The following is an 11,708-nucleotide window of genomic DNA, read 5'->3' on the forward strand; positions in this document are numbered from 1 at the left end:
CCATGACGCTGCGGCACGTCACGCCGAAGCCCATCACGGCTGTGTGCAGCCGGCCTAACAGACAGGGGATAGTTAGCATTTTGATGTTTATATTCTCAGATATTCCCGGACCGATGGTAGAACGTGTTATGCTTCTGAAGCAGCCACTCACTACACCAGAGATCCCTCCACATATCCAGTGTAGTAGAGAGAGAAGTGCTCCACGGCCACTCTGCCTTTCTTGGTTGCTGCTGACCAGAACATGTGACTGCTACAGCCAATCATTCGCTATAGAGAACAATGAGAGTGTTATACCGCGATTAGCACTGCGCTTAGAACGCCGTGCTAGTTGCGGTAAAAAGTGCCTGTGTGAGAGAGGCCTTAGAATCTAGAAGCTTTTTCACATTTTGAAGTCCTCAAAGTATTTATTTTTTGCCTCTATGACCGCCTTGCTTATTCTCAGCATGTGGTGGATCAACTTTTTAAAGTTGTTTGTTCAGGATATGTGTCTATTCTTGCGAAGAACCTCCCAGAGATCTTTCTGACTAGTCATCTGCTGTTTGACACATGGGGTGTTTCCACACTTCTGGAGGGTACTGTAGATTTTCATTGTGAAATATAGTAAAAATGTAAATCAGAAAATGAATCATGCTTTAAGAGGACATAGTTTCCAACTGTAATTTTTTTTATTAAATCCCTTTTTATTGAGATTTTTTCATCTACATTTTTAACAGCGTTGCATAAATTTAGATTTTAAAACAATTTTTAACAGTATTGCATTTATATCAATAGCATATTCGATACTTGGACTTATACATCAGAAACTTCATTGCGTAATTAGGATCCTTTATGTGTTAACATAGCTCAGAACAAATATTTGTGTCACATCATGATATAGGCCAGACTAGACTCACTCCACCTTGTTTATGATATAGATTAAGCAATATGAAAAAGAGTAAGTCCACACTCGTCAGTTTTTTTTTGTTTGTTTTTTATACAGAGCTTCAAATTCCTGCAGACAGATTTAAAAGTGAACATGTTGTCTTCCTGGACCTGCCACTAAAGGGAGCTTGCTGCACACTTTTCATTGCATTCAGTGCTTACTACATACAGTGTTTCTCTGAAAATAAGACCCTCTTATATTTTTTTATTATACTTACATAGCAGGCTCAGTCTAGGTCCCTCCTGCTGCTTTCCACAGCTGCAATGTGCTTCCCGCAGTCCTTGGCGGCTCATACATCACTTCCTGGTTATGGGATTTATAAATCCCACCTCCTGGAAATGATGGCTGAAATTGGTTCTTTGACTGCTGCTCAGCCAATTAGTGCAGAACTGGATGAACCAATGCTATGGCTGTGATGAGTTTATCCAGCGCTGCATTGATTGGCTGAGTAGCCGTGGAAGAACCAATCAACAGCCATAGCGTTGTAGAGGTATCAGTTTTGAATTGTCTGAGCCGTCGCCAATCACAGTTATGACTGGTTCATCCAGCGCTGCATTTATTGACTGAGCAGCAATCGAAGAGCCAATCACAGCCATCGTTTCCGGGAGATTGGATTTATGAATCCCGTAACCAGAAAGTGATGGTGTACGAGCAGCTAAAAACTGGGAGAACTACGACGAGCTTGTAATGTATTTCTTTCTATTTAATGTAGTGTAACTAGGGCTTATATTTAGGGTAGAGCTTATATTTCAAGCCTCCCCGAAAATTAGGCTAGGGCTTATTTTTGGGTAGATCTTATTTTCAGGGGGACGGGGTACTATTCATTATTGCATTCAATATATGAGTATAGAGAGCTTCCTTTACTGTAGGGATGCCCAACCTGCAGCCCACAATGCCATTCTCTCTCTTGTAGTTTCTATGTCCGAGAGAGTGATGCAGTGTGGGAACAAGGAAGGGCAAGTACTAATGGTCCGCTGTGTGGCCATATGAAGAGAATGACGTCATTAACCCTAGTTTAGCACTTAAGAACGTAGTAGATTAAGTGGAGAGGCAGACGTCTATGTATGCGGTTCTGTCCATTTTAGTTTACAAGAGTTGTGAAATGCTACATTGTTCCTACAACTTCCATATACTACACTGGAGAGCACTGTGTGCATGGCATCCTGTTCTCTGGAGTGCCAAATGGGATAATTTGGGACGCCATCCCCTCTGACAGTGAAGGTGGCAGTTTGTGAAACCTACACCTATTGGACATGTTATATACTCTTTTATGACATAAATGTCTTAGATTGCAGTACCTCGGTAAGCTTCAGGCCTGGTCACTGCATATTATGCGTACAGTTTTTTAACGTGTAATACGCAGTACCAGTCTCCCATATGCCTTAACTGTGTGCGCAACGCATGTGCGAAAATAAAGCACGGCATGCACTATCTTGGCACATATTACGTGCACATACACACTAAGATAGTGTATGGGGATTGTCTGCATGCAGCAAATATGCATGTCATTGTGTACTTGCATGCGAGAGAGATGTGCATGCAGTGTGCAGCTCCTTACGCCCGTGTGATAGAGGACTTATTGTGGTCCTTAGGAGTGGTTCAGTCTGACAAGGTGGCCCTTGTTCCAAAAAAGGTTGTACGCCCCTAGTCTATTGATTACTGAAGCTCGCTAGCATACTAGTCTATGCAGTCGATTCGGAGCTCCTAATTGTCTCCTCTTGTGGAGTCGTCATTGGCTTGTATAGTAAGGTTCGCTACAGTATCTCCGAAGGATGACGCCATTCATTGAGTATCCGCAGCAGTTGTCACCGATATGGCAGGTCTTGGTTGTGATGTTTTGGTGGTGTTTGTCTGAAAACACAAAGTAGATCAGCTGAAGTATAGAACATGCAGCTATTTTCTGAATTCTTTAGCAATGATCTAAACGTATTGCTTATATTATCTCACGGGAGAGAAACATATTGGGTAATTTTGTATAAACTATCATGATGGTTGAATACTTACACAGTTGGGTTCATTCCAATGATTATTCTGGAAGAAACCATACAGGTGATTTGGTTAATGTGCAATTCCATTTTGTGAACTGGATATCTTACCTAAAACTGTCATTTAGTATTTAAAGTTCCCACCTGTTCATAGCTGTAAGTATACCCAACCTTCCCTAACCAGATTGTAAAATGAGATCCGTAAAATTTTATACCACCTTGTGAGTAACATTGCTTCCAGGTCCTGGGAAAGGTCCAGGTCCAGGTCCAGGTCTAGGTCTAGGTCCACGCTTTGAAGAAAAAAAAATTGATAATGCAAAATATTAGCTCGTAGCTCTTCTATCTGAATAATTTAAAGGGTATTTGCCCCTTTCGGCATTTTTTTTATACTGCTGAAATGCCTCCTTTTTGTACTGTTAAAAATAAATATCATACTTTTTGTATTGCTGCCTTTGACAGAAACAACACCCCGCAGGCATTTCTTATAACTAAAGCTGCTTTAACACGGTATCCTTTGAATTTCCGTAATCCAACGAGAATCTGAACAATAATAATCGTTTATTGTAAATGCATGTACCGAGTGAACGACGAACGAGAGGTCTTGCACATCATCGTCCAGTTTCTGCATGGAGAAAAGTGAGCCACGTATCATTCTGTGTAAACAGGCAGTCATTCATTTATGAACGACTGCCTGTTTACTGTGAAGGCAGGCAGGTGGGCCAGACCGCTCCCGACTCGCTCCGCAGCCATTCAGTAGGCGATGCTTGTTCTTGTGTAAAAGCATAGGAATGATTATCGCTTGGACAACATAAAAGTACACTTAGAGTCTGTCTATAGCGAATCAAGTACTTTAAATATCTGTTGAATAAATGTTTGTTTGGCTGACAGGAGTTCCGCACAATCGAGTCTGCATATGTTCCCTAGAGTAATATACATAGTAACATAGTATGTTAGGCTGAATGAAGACAATGGCTGTCTAGTTCAACCTGTTTCAACCCCCCCCCCCCCCACTTGTTGATCCAGAGAAAGGCAAAAAAAAACAAAAAAAACAACGAGGCAGATGCCAATTTAGCTCATTTAGAGGAAAAAATTCCTTTCCGACTCCATAAAGGCAGTCAGAATATATGGAAAAAGAAGAATAAATAGCTTATCTCTCTTGTAGTTACCCTACATCTGTTGTCGGAGGCGAGTCTGGATGATCCCTTACACATTAGAGGATTGACAGTTCCTGCCTTGTTCTGTAACATTCATCTAATGTGTGTGACCCGTTTTTAACTGTTTTGTGCAGCATCTTCATGGGGTTTAGATCCAAGTTTTAACTTTGCTATTTCTGCTGTATTTACATGTTTAGAGGTTTACTTTAGGCTATATTCATTATGGGACAACCCCATTTAAACAAACTTTGGCAGCAATAAACCTCTACATGTTATATAAGATTTATTTACTTAGAAGTCCAAAGTAAAAAAGAGATTCCACACTCACAGGGTCTGGGATAATAAATTAAAAGTTACAAGGAATGGTATATAATTATACAGTACTTTACTGCAGCGCGAGACTGGCATCTAGCAAGTGACTGAATTATATGCTATATATATGGTGCGTTTTTTAAACATATGATTGTATTGCTTGCAAAAGGTGTCAGCCGAAATGCATTGCAATAATGTACAGTATAATTATATATCATTCCTTGGAACTTTTAATTTATTATCCTGGACCCTGTGAGCACGGAATCTCTTTTTTACTTTGGACTTTTTGGTTATGTTAAGGCTCCCTGTCGGTTAAGTCTTTCTTGATTACTACCTGGCTCTCCAGTCACTCGATGGATTGTGGAACTGGATGATGTCTTTATGCAAACTTCAATCTTAGGTGCGGGTGGGTATCATTGTTCAAGGTGATTCCCACCTGGCACCAGGTGAGTTTTTCCTATCACCTATTTCTATACAATTGATATGTAAAAAACGGAGCGCTCTTTGACCCCTTGATTCAATTAAGATTTATTTGCTGTATTACTTATCTGTGTTATTGCGTGAAAATAACTTACCGGAAAGGAATAAACTGCCACCAAGAGTAGTGCAAAAATCAAAAAATACTTCATCTTGAAATCCTGATAACAGCAACAGAGAAAAAATAAATATTGCAGTCAATTGTACACAGTTAGTTACATTGGTCGTTCATTGAAAGTTCCCGATTAAGGACTTAAAGGGTTTACATTATCCTAATAGACTGGGTCAAGTTTAATTAGCATATTCTTTACAATGAAGTCAGATGACTCATCCACAATTAATATCTGAAAAAAATTGCACAACTGTTCTTTATACTAGCCACATAAAAATCTAAGGTTCTTAGCGCATATTTTAATCAAAACATTTGGGCCCATCTGCCACGTCCAGGCAAATGTTATTGGATAGGTTTATAACCCTAAAAGACATCTCATTTGGGCCAAAAGCCTCCAAACAGATCCAGGGAAAGTAGGATACCTGGCCATATACTCCAGTTAAAACATTGGGGACTAGAGATGAGCGAATGTACTCGTTAAGGGCAATTTCGCAATCAAGCATCGCTATTTTCGAGTACCTGGCTACTCGGGTGAAAAGATGCTCGATTGCGAAATCGCCCTTAACAAGTACTTTGGCTCATCTCTATTGGGGACATATGGATGAATAGAGTGCCTGACAAAAGTGAAGGCAGCCACTCCTCCGCAAATGCAACAAAAACAAAATCAGCACTTGCAACAAATACATGTGAAGGTGCAGGTAAACCATGGCTGCAACAAAGTAGCAGAAACACATGACTCATTCAGTTTTAGAGCCTAAGTACTATGCATATGAGAGCTCACAAACTGTTGCTCTATCAATGTTATCGACCTTGATTTATAAACCTCGTACAGTAACAACTAGTCCAAAGTTGTTTAGCCATAAGTTAATTGACTTATTTTTCTCCATGCATTTAATGGCAGCTCCTACTGTCTTCTAATATGTAACATTTTATTTTAAAAAAAGCTCCCACTCTGAAAGGCTTGCCAATAACATTTTTTTGGTGACTGGGTGACTCTCTATAGATGGAACAATTGCCATCAGCTAAGTTCTTTGTTTGGCAGAACCTCTTTTTACATCTTAAACAGACTCTCAACTACTTTGAGCCCTATTAGATAAGCTTATGGGCTCAAAGTAGCTGTCCCACTGGGTCCAGGGATGTAAGTTTTATACTCGCTTTCCCCACTAGTTCCTCAGTGTCACCATTTTGAGCATCGCACCAAGTAGTCCTCTCATTATAAACTTAGAATAGGAGGACTGCTTAGCGCGTCACTAAATGCACTGCAGGGCTGTCATAACAGATTGCCTATCAAGCCATGCCCATGGTGTAGCTTGATAAGACTGCCAGTCAGATCGATGTATAATGTAATGCTACAGCTTTATATTATACTGCAGGAGTGATCAAACCATCGCAGGTTCTTGTTCCCTATGGCAGCTAAAAAAAAACCAAAACATAAAAATTGGTTTTAAAAGATTTATTCACTATAAAAAAATAATTTAAAGGTATTAAGGTTTAAAAAAACAAAAAACATTTTTCCATATTTATAATAAAAAAAATTTTAATAAAAAAACCAAAAAACATATTTGGTATTTCCGCGTCCATAAAAGTCTTATCTATCTAAGTATTCAACTCATCTAAAAAAAATATATAATAAAAAGCGATTAAAAAGTTGTATGTATCCCAAAATGGTACCAATAGAAACTACAGAACACCCCACAAAAACGAGCCCTCACACAACTATGTTGACAGAAAAATAAGTTATGCCTGTAAGAAAATGGTGGCAGAAAATTTTATTCTTTTCGAAAAATTTTTTATTTGTTTAAAAGTACAGCAAAAACACTAGAAATTTGGTGTCGTAGTGACCCAAAGAAAAAAGATATGTCATTTTTGCCGCAGTGTGTGCACCATAGAAACAAGGAGGGTTTTATTAAAATAATGGATTGATTATAAACATCTGGGTGTTTCCATCATTTTGATAAACCCCTGCAGCATACAATGGGCTGGATTTATTAATACTCTTCTAAATTTCAACAGGATAAAAAATAGACCAGACGGGTAGAAACTACGAAACGTTTTTGCTGGCTTACTTTACAAAACTGTTTTGTAGCAATAAAAATGGTACACAGTAAATCTGGTGCATTTCACAACCCCTCTTGGTCATGTCCATTTCCCCAGACACCCTTAAAAACAGATTTGGATGCAGATTTTTGAATTTTAACCATGGCATTCACACACTATACTGCAGTGAATGAATGATGTGATCAAAATGGGTCCCATTTACGCAGGAAATTTGGTGTGAAATGTACAGTTGAAATTTGGCAGCATATCCGTGATGTGTGAACTTACCCTAAATTTTGAATTAAGTCAAAGGGGTTTAAAAAAAAATCCTATACCAATAAAATGTTTATAGGCTAAAATAGTTTTCCAGGTTCTTAAGTCTTACCTGAAAGGAAGGCCGACAGGTGTCAGAGAGTGTTGATGTCTAGTGCGCCTCTGTCATCTTATATATGTATCCGTAGAAGAAGAGTCATATGCCACAAATGAAATTATTGTCTTAGTGACGTTGAATGATTCTTATTACGTGATATGGGAATGTGTATGTATCATATCTTGACAACCTAAGTATGTTACAAAACAAAGGCTTGTTTTCAGATCTCTGACTTAAAGCAGATTTCAGCTTCCTTGCCAAGTTTTGCCCACTTTTTTATTAGCTTCTATAAACAAGATGTTCATTGTAAGGAATTGCATGCAGACCAGTATTCACCTCCTATAATCTAAATTTCCTTTCTTCAATTAGTCATTGTGACATAACTACGTGATCCCCAAAACCGACCACATCCTTTGTGCGTGAAATAGATAGAATCTGGCAAAAGATTATCAGCTCATTTCCATAAGAGATTCTGTCACCTACATATAGCTCTATAGGCTTAGCTTATGGGCTGAAAATAGTTGACCCGCTGAGTCCGGGGATGTAAGTGTTATTCTTACCTTTGCTGTCGTTCCCCAGGTGTCGGTGCTGGAAACCAATGATCTATAAATTGAGCGCTGCTAAGTGGTCTGCCCGTTATGAAATTAGAACAGGCAGACGACTTTGTGCGCCGCTCAATCAACTGAGTGGCAGCTTCCAGCATGGAAACCGGGGGAACGACGGGGAAAGTAAGAACACTTCAATCTCCAGACTCAGCGGGTCACCTACTTTCAGCCCATAAGCTTAGCTCATAAGACTCAAACTAGGTGACCGATTCCTTTTAAAGGTTTATTAAAGCCTACATTAAAAGGCTTAATAGAGACACAGATCCCTGACCAGTGCCGCATATGCGCCACAAGCCCACTCGTTAGAGTTAACATGTTGCATGATAACAAGTGGCTTGGGGGGAGAATTTAAAACCATAATGGACCAATAGAAAGATGACACTTAATAGGGATACAAAAGGTATTTAGAAAATAATAAAAAAATATACTATTCAATAATAACAATTAATCCCGTAAATTAAGATGATTCCATAAAGCCCTGCTCTTGTAAAGCAAATACTGTCAGTCACCGCTCCTCGCCAGATGTTTAACGCTCTCTCTTTAGTAAAACCTCTCTCCATTCTATCCTCATGTTGATCATTGACATGACAACTATTCATGAATGAACTAATTTCTTAGAAATATATGAGATGTATGTCTGGTGTGACTAACCTTTAACATTATTCTCCCCTGGGTTGCTCAAGTCACAATTTAATTCAAGATGGTCATCCTTATCGGTACGTTCCTTTGTATACAAGAGCGATGGGTTCCGAGACAGATATGGACTGGGGCTTAGTGGTATTGTACTCTCGACATCAATTGATCCTGGTGCTGATTTAATCTCTCGGCTGCTTTACTGTGTAGAATGCAAACTCCTCAGTGTAACCTTTAAGGAAAATTTTATTGTTGTCATGTAATCCCTGTAATGTTTCTACTGATGTTGTTCCCTTATTGCTTATACCTGCAACTGGGCTCCTTCTGTGTTTATTAGTTTTTAGGTACAATTGTCAGAGGGAGATATTTAATGCTAAGAATTCTCACAATACTCAGAATTCTATGCAAATTTTGCCATGATGCTTTGATTTGTCAAATACCTTTCTTATGTATACTGTGTACAATAAAACAAGTAAAAAAAATATATATGAGAAATCTTCATGCAGATCTTCAACTTCCCTGATGTGCAACCTACATATACAAGATTACAGATGCCGCACCATACATTATATTTTAGTCATTTGCTATTGCCTTATGTGGAAGAACCAGTGGGTTTAAAAATCGTAACTGGGACCGCTAATGGGTCTATGTGTCTATTTAGCCTTCTAATATGGACTTCGATAAAACTTGAATTGTATTGTTATGTGCAGATTCTTATCTTGCCACTACTTTGTTGTTACCTTTTTGAACCAACGCCTACCTCTACACTGCCTGGATTATTTTTCCTAATGGAAAGCATCTTGTGCACATGGTGAGCCTTGTTTTGCTTTGACTTTGATCTCCTTAAGGGCTTATTTAGACGACTGTATATCGGCCGCTGGCCTATATACGGCGTCTCTCTCTACAGGGGGCAGAGGTTGGAAGAGCCGGGAGCAGTGCTCTGAGCTCCCGCACCCTCTCTGCCTCCTCTCCACCCCCCCCTGCACTATTTTTAATGAGGAAAGGGGGGGGGGGCGGGGGCAGAACTAATCCCCAGAACTTAGCCCTGCCCCGCCTCCTCTCATTGCAAATAGTGCAGAGGGGTGGAGAGGAGGCAGAGAGGGGGCTCTCTCTTCCAGCCTCCACCCCCTGCAGAGAGAGACGCCGTATATCGACTGGCGGCCGATATACGGTCATCTGAATGTGCCCTAAAAGGGTTATCCAGGGAGGGGAAATACTATGCCTGATCCAGTTTTGTTAGGCAGTGCTAGCACGACCACTTCTGGCCCAGTCCTGACACCAGGTCTTGTTGCTATAGAGCAGTGTTTCTCAACTCTAGTCCTCAGGGACCCCAAACATAGCATGTTTTAAGGTTTTTATTAGTATTGCACAGGTGATGTAATTATCACCAGTGCCTGAGACATTGCCACAGATTATCTCACTATAGGATATCCTGAAAACATGATCTATTGAGGGTACCTGAGAACTGGAGTTAAGAAACACTGGTATAGAGCTCCCTTTCTTGCTTGGCTATGACAGAAAACAGGGTCTTGCTTAGTTATTGCAATAAACTGAATAGCCATCTATCCTGTGATGATATCACCAATGTTGGGAGGGTGGAGGAAGTTTTAAACTACATGATGACCCAGTGTCAGAACATAGCCGCAAACAGTAGTGCGAACACTGCTAAATTGGACTGGGAAACCCCTTTAAGACTTCTTCCACACATGGTATTTTTACTAGTGTTTTTTCTAGCTTGTATTAAAAAAAACTTGCATTCTGTCACGTTCGTGCGGCTCACAAGCACTACGCTCAGCACGGGCACAGGGTGATGATTACCACTATAGTAGCTGAAAGACTATTGCACTGAAGAACAGTGCGCACCACAACTAAAGTACTTAACCCAGCTGTAAGGACCATACGGCTACAAGATACATACACATGGTAGAAAATAACCGCACAATGACAGCGTGAGGAAGCAGCAAGAAGGAGCTCTGGTCCCACATATCCTAATTACTGCCTGGACTCCCAGTAAACCTTCTCCTAACACTTCTCTGACAGCATGGTGAAGGGCAGCAGAAAGAAGGGGAGCGTCTCGCATGCGGCGGAAGCCCTGCTTACAAGATTCCTCAGCAGCACTCCTTCTCATTCCCCCCGCCGGTCTCCTAACATGGCGCCCATGGACCACGAGGTCGCACCGCCCTCACCAACAGAGAGGTCGATGTACTCCTCCCAGAGCAGGCAGACAAGCTGATGCTAGTGTGGTCTTCTCACACCAGTGGGAGAAGAGTGTGTGATCTGTCCTGCCGGTTACCCACAGCAACAGTGCGCTCATACCATCTCCGGCAGTCATCGGGAAGGCAGTGCAGGATGGAGGGAGGCAGCGAGGAGACATTCAGGCAGGGGCTGCCAGTCCTCTTTTGGCAAGAGGGCAGGGAGAGGGGCCCATTACCAGCCAGCTTCTTCAATAGCATGGAGCCTGAAGTGCATGTGCCCCCCCAACTTTATCAGGCTGCAGGTCCTATGCCTCAGCGGAGCAGGGATAATTCTAACCCCCTGCAGAAGCGAGATCAAGGGGTTACTGAGTTTGTGACACCACAAGCCCCAGCAATATACACCTCCACGCAGCTGAGCTCTCCTACAAGTCAGTCGCTGGGCACCCAGAGACAATCTCTCCAATTAAGCAATCAGGACATTACAGTCCCCTTTCCTGGGGCCCTAACTCCACAGGCACACGCCAACCTTTAAAGGTGTTCTATTCTCCTTCGCCGAATCCTTTTGGTTCACGGAGAATGCTTCTCCTCCTGCCGTTTAAGCTCTCCACTCGCAGTCCGGTCCACAAAATTCAGAAGACTCTTCTCTCCAAATGCCCACAGATCTGAACCATACCTTGAAGTAGCTATGGAATTTACGTATACCTGATTATAGTGGCAGCATGAGCAGAAAAGCAATTGTTTAAATAAAAAAAGCTTTATTAATCCATGGTCAATAAAAAGTAAGCAGGCTACGTTTCGGCCATATTAAGGCCTTTTTCAAGCTTGAAGTATCTATGGAAGATGGTCGGTGCCTTACCAACTAAGACTGATCTGAAGCTGCAAATCGGGCGTATAGAAAAAAACATG

The 11,708-nt window shown here is 41.0% G+C and overlaps 1 long non-coding RNA gene across 1 annotated transcript; it reads right to left on the reverse strand.

Moving 5' to 3' along the window:
- Positions 1-1,507: 1,507 nt before the first annotated feature.
- On the reverse strand, positions 1,508-7,427 carry LOC136573640 (uncharacterized). Its single transcript, XR_010785911.1, has 5 exons — positions 7,385-7,427; positions 4,949-5,011; positions 3,126-3,197; positions 2,927-2,953; positions 1,508-2,773 (listed from the first exon to the last, which is right to left on the reverse strand). It is a non-coding gene; the product is annotated as an uncharacterized lncRNA (long non-coding RNA).
- Positions 7,428-11,708: the final 4,281 nt, after the last annotated feature.

The sequence above is a fragment of the Eleutherodactylus coqui genome, chromosome 7 (genome assembly GCF_035609145.1).
Source record: "Eleutherodactylus coqui strain aEleCoq1 chromosome 7, aEleCoq1.hap1, whole genome shotgun sequence".
NCBI lineage: Eukaryota > Metazoa > Chordata > Amphibia > Anura > Eleutherodactylidae > Eleutherodactylus > Eleutherodactylus coqui.